A 16,974-nucleotide genomic window follows, 5' to 3' on the forward strand; every position below is an offset into this window, starting at 1 on the left:
CTCCAGACAATATACCATATGTGACTGATATCAGCCTCTTATAACGCTCCAGTACTGATATAACCTCCAGACATTACACCATATGTGAATGATAACAGCCCCTATTATAACACTCCAGTACTGATATAACCTCCAGACAATATACCATATGTGACTGATATCAGCCTCTTATAACGCTCCAGTACTGATATAACCTCCAGACATTACACCATATGTGACTGATAACAGCCCCTATTATAACGCTCCAGTACTGATATAACCTCCAGACATTACACCATATGTGACTGATATCAGTCTCTTATAATGCTCCAGTACTGATATAACCTCCAGACATTACATCATATGTGACTGATATCAGCCTCTTATAACACTCCAGTACTGATATAACCTCCAGACATTACACCATATGTGACTGATATCAGCCTCTTATAACGCTCCAGTACTGATATAACCTCCAGACATTACATAATATGTGACTGATATCAGCACGCTCTTATAACGCTCCAGTACTGATATAACCTCCAGACATTACATCATATGTGACTGATATCAGCACCTCTTATAACGATCCAGTACTGATATAACCTCCAGACATTACACCATATGTGACTGATATCAGCCTCTTATAACGCTCCTGTACTGATATAACCTCCAGACATTACATCATATGTGACTGATATCAGCCTCTTATAACGCTCCAGTACTGATATAACCTCCAGACATTACACCATATGTGACTGATATCAGCCCCTCTTTTAACGCTCCAGTACTGATATAACCTCCAGATATTACACCATATGTGACTGATATCAGTCTCTTATAACGCTCCAGTACTAATATAACCTCCAGACATTAGATCATATGTGACTGATATCAGCCCCTCTTATAACGCTCCAGTACTGATATAACCTCCAGACATTACATCATATGTGACTGATATCAGCTCCTCTTATAACGCTCCAGTACTGATATAACCTCCAGACATTAGATCATATGTGACTGATATCAGCCCCTCTTATAACGCTCCAGTACTGATATAACCTCCAGACATTACACCATATGTGACTGATATCAGCCCCTCTTATAACGCTCCAGTACTGATATAACCTCCAGACATTACATCATATGTGACTGATATCAGTCTCTTATAACGCTCCAGTACTGATATAACCTCCAGACATTACACCATATGTGACTGATATCAGCTCCTCTTATAAAGCTCCAGTACTGATATAACCTCCAGACATTACATCATATGTGACTGATATCAGCTTCTTATAACGCTCCAGTACTGATATAACCTTCAGAAATTACACCATATGTGACTGATATCAGCCCCTCTTATAACGCTCCAGTACTGATATAACCTCCAGACATTACATCATATGTGACTGATATCAGCCTCTTATAACGCTCCAGTACTGATATAACCTCCAGACATTACATCATATGTGACTGATATCAGCCCCTCTTATAACGCTCCAGTACTGATATAACCTCCAGACATTACATCATATGTGACTGATATCAGCCCCTCTTATAACGCTCCAGTACTGATATAACCTCCAGACATTACATCATATGTGACTGATATCAGCCCCTCTTATAACGCTCCAGTACTGATATAACCTCCAGACATTACACCATATGTGACTGATATCAGCCCCTATTATAACGCTCCAGTACTGATATAACCTCCAGGTATTACATCATATGTGACGGATATCAGCCCCTCTTATAACGCTCCAGTACTGATATAACCTCCAGACATTATACCATATGTGACTGATATCAGCCTCTTATAACGCTCCAGTACTGATATAACCTCCAGACATTACACCATATGTGACTGATATCAGCCCCTCTTATAACGCACCAGTACAGATATAACCTCCAGACATTACACCATATGTGACTGATATCAGCCCCTTTTATAACGCTCCAGCACTGATATAACCTCCAGGTATTACATCATATGTGACTGATATCAGCCCCTCTTATAACGCTCCAGTACTGATATAACCTCCATACATTACATCATATGTGACTGATATCAGCCCCTCTTATAACGCTCCAGTACTGATATAACCTCCAGACATTACACCATATGTGACGGATATCAGCCCCTAACATAACGCTCCAGTACTGATATAACCTCCAGACATTACATCATATGTGACTGATATCAGCCTCTTATAACGCTCCAGTACTGATATAACCCCCAGACATAACACCATATGTGACTGAAATCAGCCTCTTATAACGCTCCAGTACTGATATAACCTCCAGACATTACACCATATGTGACTGATATCAGTCTCTTATAACGCTCCAGTACTGATGTAACCTCCAGACATAACATCATATGTGACTGATATCAGCCTCTTATAACGCTCCAGTACTGATATAACCTCCAGATATTACATTATATGTGACTGATATCAGCCCCTCTTATAACGCTGCAGTACTGATATAACCTCCAGACATTACACCATATGTGAATGATATCAGCCCCTATTATAACGCTCCAGTACTGATATAACCTCCAGACATTATACCATATGTGACTGATATCAGCCTCTTATAACGCTCCAGTACTGATATAACCTCCAGACATTACACCATATGTGACTGATATCAGCCCCTCTTATAACGCTCCAGTACAGATATAACCTCCAGACATTACACCATATGTGACTGATATCAGTCTCTTATAATGCTCCAGTACTGATATAACCTCCAGACCTTACATCATATGTGACTGATATCAGCCTCTTATAACGCTCCAGTACTGATATAACCTCCAGACATTACATTATATGTGATTGATATCAGCCCCTCTTATAACGCTCCAGTACTGATATAACCTCCAGACATTACATCATATGTGACGGATATCAGCCCCTCATATAAAACTCCAGTACTGATATAACCTCCAGACATTACATCATATGTGACTGATATCAGCTCCTCTTATAATGCTCCAGTACTGATATAACCTCCAGACATTACATCATATGTGACTGATATCAGCCCCTCTTATAACGCTCCAGTACTGATATAACCTCCAGACATTACACCATATGTGACTGATATCAACCCCTCTTATAACGCTCCAGCACTGATATAACCTCCAGACATTACACCATATGTGACTGATATCAGCGCCTCTTATAACGCTCCAGCACTGATATAACCTCCAGGTATTATATCATATGTGACTGATATCAGCCCCTCTTATAACGCTGCATTACTGATATAACCTCCAGACATTACACCATATGTGACTGATATCAGCCCCTCTTATAATGCTCCAGTACTGATATAACCTCCAGACATTACACCATATGTGACTGATATCAACCCCTCTTATAACGCTTCAGCACTGATATAACCTCCAGGTATTACATCATATGTGACTGATATCAACCCCTCTTATGACGCTCCAATACTGATATAACCTCCAGACATTACACCATATGTGACTGTTATCAGCCCCTCTTATAACGCTCCAGCACTGATATAACCTCCAGGTATTACATCATATGTGACTGATATCAGCCCCTCTTATAACGCTCCAGTACTGATATAACCTACAGACATTACACCATATGTGACGGATATCAGCCCCTCTTATAACGCTCCAGTACTGATATAACCTCCAGACATTACATCATATGTGACTGATATCAGCCCCTCATATAACGCTCCAGTACTGATATAACCTCCAGACATTACATCATATGTTACTGATATCAGCTCCTCTTATAATGCTCCAGTACTGATATAACCTCCAGACATTACATCATATGTGACTGATATCAGCCCCTCTTATAACGCTCCAGTACTGATATAACCTCCAGACATTACACCATATGTGACTGATATCAGCCGCTCTTATAAGGCTTCAGTACTGATATAACCTCCAGACATTACACCATATATGACTGATATCAGCCCCTCTTATAACGCTCCAGTACTGATATAACCTCCAGACATTACACCATATGTGACTGATATCAACCCCTCTTATAACGCTCCAGCACTGATATAACCTCCAGGTATTACATCATATGTGACTGATATCAGCCCCTCTTATAACCCTCCAGTACTGATATAACCTCCAGACATTACATCATATGTGACTGATATCAGCCCCTCTTATAACGCTCCAGTACTGATATAACCTCCAGACATTACATCATATGTGACTGATATCAGCCCCTCTTATAACACTCCAGTACTGATATAACCTCCAGACATTACATCATATGTGACTAATATCAGCCTCTTATAAAGCTCCAGTACCGATATAACCTCCAGACATTACATCATATGTGACTGATATCAGCCTCTTATAACGCTCCAGTACTGATATAACCTCCAGACATTACACCATATGTGACTGATATCAGCCCCTCTTATAACACTCCAGTACTGATATAACCTCCAGACATTACACCATATGTGACTGATATCAGCCCCTCTTATAACGCTCCAGTACTGATATAACCTCCAAACATTACACCATATGTGACTGATATCAGCCCCTCTTATAACGCTCCAGCACTGAAATAACCCCCAGACATTACACCATATGTGACTGATATCAGCCTCTTATAACGCTCCAGTACTGATATAACCTCCAGACATTACACCATATGTGAATGATAACAGCCCCTATTATAACACTCCAGTACTGATATAACCTCCAGACAATATACCATATGTGACTGATATCAGCCCCTATTATAACGCTCCAGTACTGATATAACCTCCAGACATTACACCATATGTGACTGATAACAGCCCCTATTATAACGCTCCAGTACTGATATAACCTCCAGACATTACACCATATGTGACTGATATCAGTCTCTTATAATGCTCCAGTACTGATATAACCTCCAGACATTACATCATATGTGACTGATATCAGCCTCTTATAACACTCCAGTACTGATATAACCTCCAGACATTACACCATATGTGACTGATATCAGCCCCTCTTATAACGCTCCAGTATTGATATAACCTCCAGACATTACACCATATGTGACTGATAACAGCCCCTATTATAACGCTCCAGTACTGATATAACCTCCAGACATTACATCATATGTGACTGATATCAGTCTCTTATAATGCTCCAGTACTGATATAACCTCCAGACATTACATCATATGTGACTGATATCAGCCTCTTATAACACTCCAGTACTGATATAACCTCCAGACATTATACCATATGTGACTGATATCAGCCCCTCTTATAACGCTCCAGTATTGATATAACCTCCAGACATTACACCATATGTGACTGATAACAGCCCCTATTATAACGCTCCAGTACTGATATAACCTCCAGACAATATACCATATGTGACTGATATCAGCCTCTTATAACGCTCCAGTACTGATATAACCTCCAGACATTACACCATATGTGAATGATAACAGCCCCTATTATAACACTCCAGTACTGATATAACCTCCAGACAATATACCATATGTGACTGATATCAGCCCCTATTATAACGCTCCAGTACTGATATAACCTCCAGACATTACACCATATGTGACTGATAACAGCCCCTATTATAACGCTCCAGTACTGATATAACCTCCAGACATTACACCATATGTGACTGATATCAGTCTCTTATAATGCTCCAGTACTGATATAACCTCCAGACATTACATCATATGTGACTGATATCAGCCTCTTATAACACTCCAGTACTGATATAACCTCCAGACATTACACCATATGTGACTGATATCAGCCTCTTATAACGCTCCAGTACTGATATAACCTCCAGACATTACATAATATGTGACTGATATCAGCACGCTCTTATAACGCTCCAGTACTGATATAACCTCCAGACATTACATCATATGTGACTGATATCAGCACCTCTTATAACGATCCAGTACTGATATAACCTCCAGACATTACACCATATGTGACTGATATCAGCCTCTTATAACGCTCCTGTACTGATATAACCTCCAGACATTACATCATATGTGACTGATATCAGCCTCTTATAACGCTCCAGTACTGATATAACCTCCAGACATTACACCATATGTGACTGATATCAGCCCCTCTTTTAACGCTCCAGTACTGATATAACCTCCAGATATTACACCATATGTGACTGATATCAGTCTCTTATAACGCTCCAGTACTAATATAACCTCCAGACATTAGATCATATGTGACTGATATCAGCCCCTCTTATAACGCTCCAGTACTGATATAACCTCCAGACATTACATCATATGTGACTGATATCAGCTCCTCTTATAACGCTCCAGTACTGATATAACCTCCAGACATTAGATCATATGTGACTGATATCAGCCCCTCTTATAACGCTCCAGTACTGATATAACCTCCAGACATTACACCATATGTGACTGATATCAGCCCCTCTTATAACGCTCCAGTACTGATATAACCTCCAGACATTACATCATATGTGACTGATATCAGTCTCTTATAACGCTCCAGTACTGATATAACCTCCAGACATTACACCATATGTGACTGATATCAGCTCCTCTTATAAAGCTCCAGTACTGATATAACCTCCAGACATTACATCATATGTGACTGATATCAGCCTCTTATAACGCTCCAGTACTGATATAACCTTCAGAAATTACACCATATGTGACTGATATCAGCCCCTCTTATAACGCTCCAGTACTGATATAACCTCCAGACATTACATCATATGTGACTGATATCAGCCCCTCTTATAACGCTCCAGTACTGATATAACCTCCAGACATTACACCATATGTGACTGATATCAGCCTCTTATAACGCTCCGGTACTGATATAACCTCCAGACATTACATCATATGTGACTGATATCAGCCCCTCTTATAACGCTCCAGTACTGATATAACCTCCAGACATTACATCATATGTGACTGATATCAGCCCCTCTTATAACGCTCCAGTACTGATATAACCTCCAGACATTACATCATATGTGACTGATATCAGCCCCTCTTATAACGCTCCAGTACTGATATAACCTCCAGACATTACACCATATGTGACTGATATCAGCCCCTATTATAACGCTCCAGTACTGATATAACCTCCAGGTATTACATCATATGTGACGGATATCAGCCCCTCTTATAACGCTCCAGTACTGATATAACCTCCAGACATTATACCATATGTGACTGATATCAGCCTCTTATAACGCTCCAGTACTGATATAACCTCCAGACATTACACCATATGTGACTGATATCAGCCCCTCTTATAACGCACCAGTACAGATATAACCTCCAGACATTACACCATATGTGACTGATATCAGCCCCTTTTATAACGCTCCAGCACTGATATAACCTCCAGGTATTACATCATATGTGACTGATATCAGCCCCTCTTATAACGCTCCAGTACTGATATAACCTCCATACATTACATCATATGTGACTGATATCAGCCCCTCTTATAACGCTCCAGTACTGATATAACCTCCAGACATTACACCATATGTGACGGATATCAGCCCCTAACATAACGCTCCAGTACTGATATAACCTCCAGACATTACATCATATGTGACTGATATCAGCCTCTTATAACGCTCCAGTACTGATATAACCCCCAGACATAACACCATATGTGACTGAAATCAGCCTCTTATAACGCTCCAGTACTGATATAACCTCCAAACATTACATCATACGTGACTGATATCAGCGTCTTATAACGCTCCAGTACTGATATAGCCTCCAGACATTACACCATATGTGACTGATATCAGCCTCTTATAAATCTCCAGTACTGATATAACCTCCAGACATTACACCATACGTGACTGATATCAGCCTCTCTTATAACGCTCCAGTACTGATATAACCTCTAGACATTACACCATATGCGACTGATATCAGCCTCTTATAACGCTCCAGTACTGATATAACCTCCAGACATTACATCATATGTGACTGATATCAGCCCCTCTGATAACGCTCCAGTACTGATATAACCTCCAGACATTACACCATATGTGACTGATATAAGCCCCTCTTATAACGCTCCAGTGCTGATATAACCTCCAGGTATTACATCATATGTGTCTGATATCAGCCCCTCTTATAACGCTCCAGTACTGATATAACCTCCAGACATTACACCATATGTGACTGATATCAGCCCCTCTTATAACGCTCCAGCACTGATTTAACCTCCAGACATTACACCATATGTGACTGATTTCAGCCTCTTATAACGCTCCAGTACTGATATAACCTCCAGACATTACATCATATGTGACTGATATCAGCCCCTCTTATAACGCTCCAGTACTGATATAACCACCAGGTATTACATCATATGTGACTGATATCAGCCCCTCTTATAACGCTCCAGTACTGATATAACCTCCAGACATTACACCATCTGTGACTGATATCAGCCCCTCTTATAACGCTCCAGTACTGATATAACCTCCAGACATTACATCATATGTGAATGATATCAGCCCCTCTTATAACGCTCCAGTACTGATATAACCTCCAGACATTACACCATATGTGACTGATATCAGCCCCTCTTATAACGCTTCAGTACTGATATAACCTCCAGACATTACACCATATGTGACTGATATCAGCCCCTCTTATAACGCTCCAGTACTGATATAACCTCCAGACATTACACCATATGTGACTGATATCAGCCCCTCTTATAACGCTCCAGTACTGATATAACCTCAAGACATTACACCATATGTGACTGATATCAGCCCCTCTGATAACGCTCCAGTACTGATATAACCTCCAGACATTACACCATATGGGACTGATATCAGGCTCTTATAACGCTCCAGTACTGATATAACCTTCAGACATTACACCATATGTGACTGATATCAGCCCCTCTTATAACACTCCATTACTGATATAACCTCCAGGTATTACATCATATGTGACTGATATCAGCCCCTCTTATAACGCTCCAGTACTGATATAACCTCCAGACATTACACCATATGTGACTGATATCAGCCCCTCTTATAACGCTCCAGTACTGATATAACCTCCAGACATTACACCATATGTGACTGATATCAGACCCTCTTATAACGCTCCAGTACTGATATAACCTTCAGACATTACACCATATGTGACTGATATCAGCCCCTCTTATAACGCTCCAGTACTGATATAACCTCTAGACATTACACCATATGTGACTGATATCAGCCCCTCTGATAACGCTCCAGTACTGATATAACCTCCAGACATTACATCATATGTGACTGATATCAGCGGCTCTTATAACGCTCCAGTACTGATATAACCTCCAGACATTACACCATATGTGACTGATATCAGCGGCTCTTATAACGCTCCAGTACTGATATAACCTCCAGACATTACACCATATGTGACTGATATCAGCGGCTCTTATAACGCTCCAGTACTGATATAACCTCCAGACATTACACCATATGTGACTGATATCAGCGGCTCTTATAACGCTCCAGTACTGATCTAACCTCCAGACATTACATCATGTGTGACTGATATCAGCCCCTCTTATAACGCTCCAGTACTGATATAACCTCCAGACATTACACCATATGTGACTGATATCAGCCCCTCTTATAACGCTCCAGTACTGATATAACCTGCAGACATTACACCATATGTGACTGATATCAGCCCCTCTTATAACGCTCCAGTAGTGATATAACCTCTTGACATTACACCATATGTGACTGATATCAGCCTCTTATAATGCTCCAGTACTGATATAACTTCCAGACATTACATCATATGTGACTGATATCAGCCTCTTATAACGCTCCAGTACTGATATAACCTCCAGACATTACACCATATGTGACTGATATCAGCCCCTCTTATAACGCTCCAGTATTGATATAAACTCCAGACATTACATCATATGTGATTGATATCAGCCTCTTGTAACGCTCCAGTACTGATATAACCTCCAGACATTACATCATTTGTGACTGATATCAGCCTCTTATAAAGCTCCAGTACTGATATAACCTCCAGACATTACACCATATGTGACTGATATCAGCCCCTCTTATAACGCTCCAGTACTGATATAACCTCCAGACATTACACCATATGTGACTGATATCAGCCTCTTATAAAGCTCCAGTACTGATATAACCTCCAGACATTACACCATATGTGCCTGATATCAGCCCCTCTTATAACGCTCCAGTACTGATATAACCTCCAGACATTACATCGTATGTGACTGATATCAGCCTCTTATAACGCTCCAGTACTGATATAACCTCCAAACATGACATCATATGTGACTGATATCAGCCCCTCTTATAACGCTCCAGTACTGATCTAACCTCCAGATATTACATCATATGTGACTGATATCAGCCTCTGATAACGCTCCAATACTGATATAACCTCCAGACATTACATCATATGTGACTGATATCAGCCCCTCTTATAACGCTCCAGTACTGATATAACCTCCAGACATTACATCATATGTGACTGATATCAGCCTATTATAACGCTCCAGTACTGATATAACCTCCAGACATTACACCATATGTGACTGATATCAGCCTCTCTTATAAAGCTCCAGTACTGATATAACCTCCAGACATTACACCATATGTGACTGATATCAGCCTCTTATAAAGCTCCAGTACTGATATAACCTCCAGACATTACACCATATGTGACTGATATCAGCCTCTTATAAAGCTCCAGTACTGATATAACCTCCAGACATTACACCATATGTGACTGATATCAGCCTCTCCTATAACGCTCCAGTACTGATATAACCTCCAGACATTACACCATATGTGACTGATATCAGCCTCTTATAAAGCTCCAGTACTGATATAACCTCCAGACATTACACCATATGTGACTGATATCAGCCTCTCTTATAATGCTCCAGTACTGGTATAACCTCCAGACATTACACCATATGTGACTGATATCAGCCTCTTATAACGCTCCAGTACTGATATAACCTCCAGACATTACATCATACGCGACTGATATCAGCGTCTTATAACGCTCCAGTACTGATATAGCCTCCAGACATTACACCATATGTGACTGATATCAGCCCCTCTTATAACGCTCCAGTACTGATATAACCCCCAGACATTACACCATATGTGACTGATATCAGCCTCTTATAAAACTCCAGTATTGATATAACCTCCAGACATTACACCATATGTGACTGATATCAGCCTCTCTTATAAAGCTCCAGTACTGATATAACTTCCAGACATTACACCATATGTGACTGATATCATCCTCTCTTATAATGCTCCAGTACTGATATAACCTCCAGACATTACACCATATGTGACTGATATCAGCCTCTCTTATAATGCTCCAGTACTGGTATAACCTCCAGACATTACACCATATGTGACTGATATCAGCCTCTTATAACGCTCCAGTACTGATATAACCTCCAGACATTACATCATACGCGACTGATATCAGCGTCTTATAACGCTCCAGTACTGATATAGCCTCCAGACATTACACCATATGTGACTGATATCAGCCCCTCTTATAACGCTCCAGTACTGATATAACCCCCAGACATTACACCATATGTGACTGATATCAGCCCCTCTTATAATGCTCCAGTACTGATATAACCTCCAAACATTACATCATACGTGACTGATATCAGCCTCTCTTATAAAGCTCCAGTACTGATATAACTTCCAGACATTACACCATATGTGACTGATATCATCCTCTCTTATAATGCTCCAGTACTGATATAACCTCCAGACATTACACCATATGTGACTGATATCAGCCTCTCTTATAATGCTCCAGTACTGGTATAACCTCCAGACATTACACCATATGTGACTGATATCAGCCTCTTATAACGCTCCAGTACTGATATAGCCTCCAGACATTACACCATATGTGACTGATATCAGCCCCTCTTATAACGCTCCAGTACTGATATAACCCCCAGACATTACACCATATGTGACTGATATCAGCCCCTCTTATAATGCTCCAGTACTGATATAACCTCCAAACATTACATCATACGTGACTGATATCAGCGTCTTATAACGCTCCAGTACTGATATAGCCTCCAGACATTACACCATATGTGACTGATATCAGCCTCTTATAAATCTCCAGTACTGATATAACCTCCAGACATTACACCATACGTGACTGATATCAGCCTCTCTTATAACGCTCCAGTACTGATATAACCTCTAGACATTACACCATATGCGACTGATATCAGCCTCTTATAACGCTCCAGTACTGATATAACCTCCAGACATTACATCATATGTGACTGATATCAGCCCCTCTTATAACACTCCAGTACTGATATAACCTCCAAACATTACACCATATGCGACTGATATCAGCCTCTTATAACGCTCCAGTACTGATATAACCTCCAAACATTACATCATATGTGACTGATATCAGCGTCTTATAACGCTCCAGGACTGATATAACCTCCAGACATTACACCATATGTGACTGATATCAGCTCTTCTTATAACGCTGCAGTACTGATATAACCTCCAGACATTACACCATACGTGACTGATATCAGCCTTATAACGCTCCAGTACTTATATAACCTCCAGACATTACACCATATGTGACTGATATCAGCCCCTTATAACGCTCCAGTACTGATATAACCTCCAGACATTACACCATATGTGACTGATATCAGCCCCTCTTATAAAGCTCCAGTACTGATATAACCTCCAGACATTACACCATATGTGACTGATATCAGCCTCTTATAACGCTCTAGTACTGATATAACCTCCAGACATTACACCATATGTGACTGATATCAGCCTCTTATAACGCTCCAGTACTGATATAACCTCCAGACATTACACCATATGTGACTGATATCAGCCCCTCTTATAAAGCTCCAGTACTGATATAACCTCCAGACATTACACCATATGTGACTGATATCAGCCTCTTATAATGCTCCAGTGCTGATATAACCTCCGGACATTACACCATATGTGACTGATATCAGCCCCTCTTATAACGCTCCAGTACTGATATAACCTCCAGACATGACATCATATATGACTGATATCAGCCTCTTATAACGCTCCAGTACTGATATAACCTCAAGACATTACACCATATGTGACTGATATCAGCCCCTCTGATAACGCTCCAGTACTGATATAACCTCCAGACATTACACCATATGGGACTGATATCAGCCTCTTATAACGCTCCAGTACTGATATAACCTTCAGACATTACACCATATGTGACTGATATCAGCCATTCTTATAACACTCCATTACTGATATAACCTCCAGGTATTACATCATATGTGACTGATATCAGCCCCTCTTATAACGCTCCAGTACTGATATAACCTCCAGACATTACACCATATGTGACTGATATCAGCCCCTCTTATAATGCTCCAGTACTGATATAACCTTCAGACATTACACCATATGTGACTGATATCAGCCCCTCTTATAACGCTCCAGTACTGATATAACCTCTAGACATTACACCATATGTGACTGATATCAGCCCCTCTTATAACGCTCCAGTACTGATATAACCTTCAGACATTACACCATATGTGACTGATATCAGCCCCTCTTATAACGCTCCAGTACTGATATAACCTCTAGACATTACACCATATGTGACTGATATCAGCCCCTCTGATAACGCTCCAGTACTGATATAACCTCCATACATTACACCATATGTGACTGATATCAGCGGCTCTTATAACGCTCCAGTACTGATATAACCTCCAGACATTACACCATATGTGACTGATATCAGCGGCTCTTATAACGCTCCAGTACTGATATAACCTCTAGACATTACACCATATGTGACTGATATCAGTCCCTCTGATAACGCTCCAGTACTGATATAACCTCCAGACATTACACCATATGGGACTGATATCAGCCTCTTATAACGCTCCAGTACTGATATAACCTTCAGACATTACACCATATGTGACTGATATCAGCCCCTCTTATAACACTCCATTACTGATATAACCTCCAGGTATTACATCATATGTGACTGATATCAGCCCCTCTTATAACGCTCCAGTACTGATATAACCTCCAGACATTACACCATATGTGACTGATATCAGCCCCTCTTATAACGCTCCAGTACTGATATAACCTCCAGACATTACACCATATGTGACTGATATCAGCCCCTCTTATAACGCTCCAGTACTGATATAACCTTCAGACATTACACCATATGTGACTGATATCAGCCCCTCTTATAACGCTCCAGTACTGATATAACCTCTAGACATTACACCATATGTGACTGATATCAGCCCCTCTGATAACGCTCCAGTACTGATATAACCTCCAGACATTACACCATATGTGACTGATATCAGCGGCTCTTATAACGCTCCAGTACTGATATAACCTCCAGACATTACACCATATGTGACTGATATCAGCGGCTCTTATAACGCTCCAGTACTGATATAACCTCTAGACATTACACCATATGTGACTGATATCAGCCCCTCTGATAACGCTCCAGTACTGATATAACCTCCAGACATTACACCATATGTGACTGATATCAGCGGCTCTTATGACGCTCCAGTACTAATATAACCTCCAGACATTACACCATATGTGACTGATATCAGCGGCTCTTATAACGCTCCAGTACTGATATAACCTCCAGACATTACACCATATGTGACTGATATCAGCGGCTCTTATAACGCTCCAGTACTGATATAACCTCCAGACATTACACCATATGTGACTGATATCAGCGGCTCTTATAACGCTCCAGTACTGATATAACCTCCAGACATTACATCATGTGTGACTGATATCAGCCCCTCTTATAACGCTCCAGTACTGATATAACCTCCAGACATTACACCATATGTGACTGATATCAGCCCCTCTTATAACGCTCCAGCACTGATATAACCTCCAGGTATTACATCATATGTGACTGATATCAGCCCCTCTTATAACGCTCCAGTAGTGATATAACCTCTTGACATTACACCATATGTGACTGATATCAGCCTCTTATAAAGCTCCAGTACTGATATAACCTCCAGACATTACACCATATGTGACTGATATCAGCCTCTTATAACGCTCCAGTACTGATCTAACCTCCAGATATTACATCATATGTGACTGATATCAGCCTCTGATAACGCTCCAATACTGATATAACCTCCAGACATTACATCATATGTGACTGATATCAGCCCCTCTTATAACGCTCCAGTACTGATATAACCTCCAGACATTACATCATATGTGACTGATATCAGCCTATTATAACGCTCCAGTACTGATATAACCTCCAGACATTACACCATATGTGACTGATATCAGCCTCTCTTATAAAGCTCCAGTACTGATATAACCTCCAGACATTACACCATATGTGACTGATATCAGCCTCTTATAAAGCTCCAGTACTGATATAACCTCCAGACATTACACCATATGTGACTGATATCAGCCTCTTATAAAGCTCCAGTACTGATATAACCTCCAGACATTACACCATATGTGACTGATATCAGCCCCTCTTATAACGCTCCAGTACTGATATAACCTCCAGACATTACACCATATGTGACTGATATCAGCCCCTCTTATAACGCTCCAGTACTGATATAACCTCCAAACATTACATCATACGTGACTGATATCAGCGTCTTATAACGCTCCAGTACTGATATAGCCTCCAGACATTACACCATATGTGACTGATATCAGCCTCTTATAAAGCTCCAGTACTGATATAACCTCCAGACATTACACCATATGTGACTGATATCAGCCTGTCTTATAATGTACAGTACTGATATAACCTCCAGACATTACACCATATGTGACTGATATCAGCCTCTCTTATAAAGCTCCAGTACTGATATAACCTCCAGACATTACACCATATGTGACTGATATCATCCTCTCTTATAATGCTCCAGTACTGATATAACTTCTAGACATTACACCATATGCGACTGATATCAGCCTCTTATAACGCTCCAGTACTGATATAACCTCCAGACATTACATCATATGTGACTGATATCAGCCCCTCTTATAACACTCCAGTACTGATATAACCTCCAAACATTACACCATATGCGACTGATATCAGCCTCTTATAACGCTCCAGTACTGATATAACCTCCAGACAATACACCATATGTGACTGATATCAGCTCTTCTTATAACGCTGCAGTACTGATATAACCTCCAGACATTACACCATACGTGACTGATATCAGCCTTATAACGCTCCAGTACTGATATAACCTCCAGACATTACACCATATGTGACTGATATCAGCCTCTTATAACGCTCCAGTACTGATATAACCTCCAGACATTACACCATATGTGACTGATATCAGCCCCTCTTATAAAGCTCCAGTACTGATATAACCTCCAGACATTACACCATATGTGACTGATATCAGCCTCTTATAAAACTCCAGTATTGATATAACCTCCAGACATTACACCATATGTGACTGATATCAGCCCCTCTTATAACGCTCCAGTATTGATATAACCTCCAGACATTACACCATATGTGACTGATATCAGCCCCTCTTATAACGCTCTAGTACTGATATAACCTCCAGACATTACATCATATGTGACTGATATCAGCCCCTCTTATAACGCTCCAGCACTGATATAACCTCCAGACATTACACCATATGTGACTGATATTAGCCCCTCTTATAACGCTCCAGTACTGATATAACCTCCAGACATTACATCATATGTGACTGATATCAGCCCCTCTTATAACGCTCCAGTACTGATATAACCTCCAGACATTACACCATATGTGACTGATATCAGCCTCTTATAAAGCTCCAGTACTG

This window comes from Phyllobates terribilis, unplaced genomic scaffold (genome assembly GCF_046119375.1).
Source record: "Phyllobates terribilis strain yellow unplaced genomic scaffold, ASM4611937v1 Scaffold_8__6_contigs__length_399053987, whole genome shotgun sequence".
NCBI lineage: Eukaryota > Metazoa > Chordata > Amphibia > Anura > Dendrobatidae > Phyllobates > Phyllobates terribilis.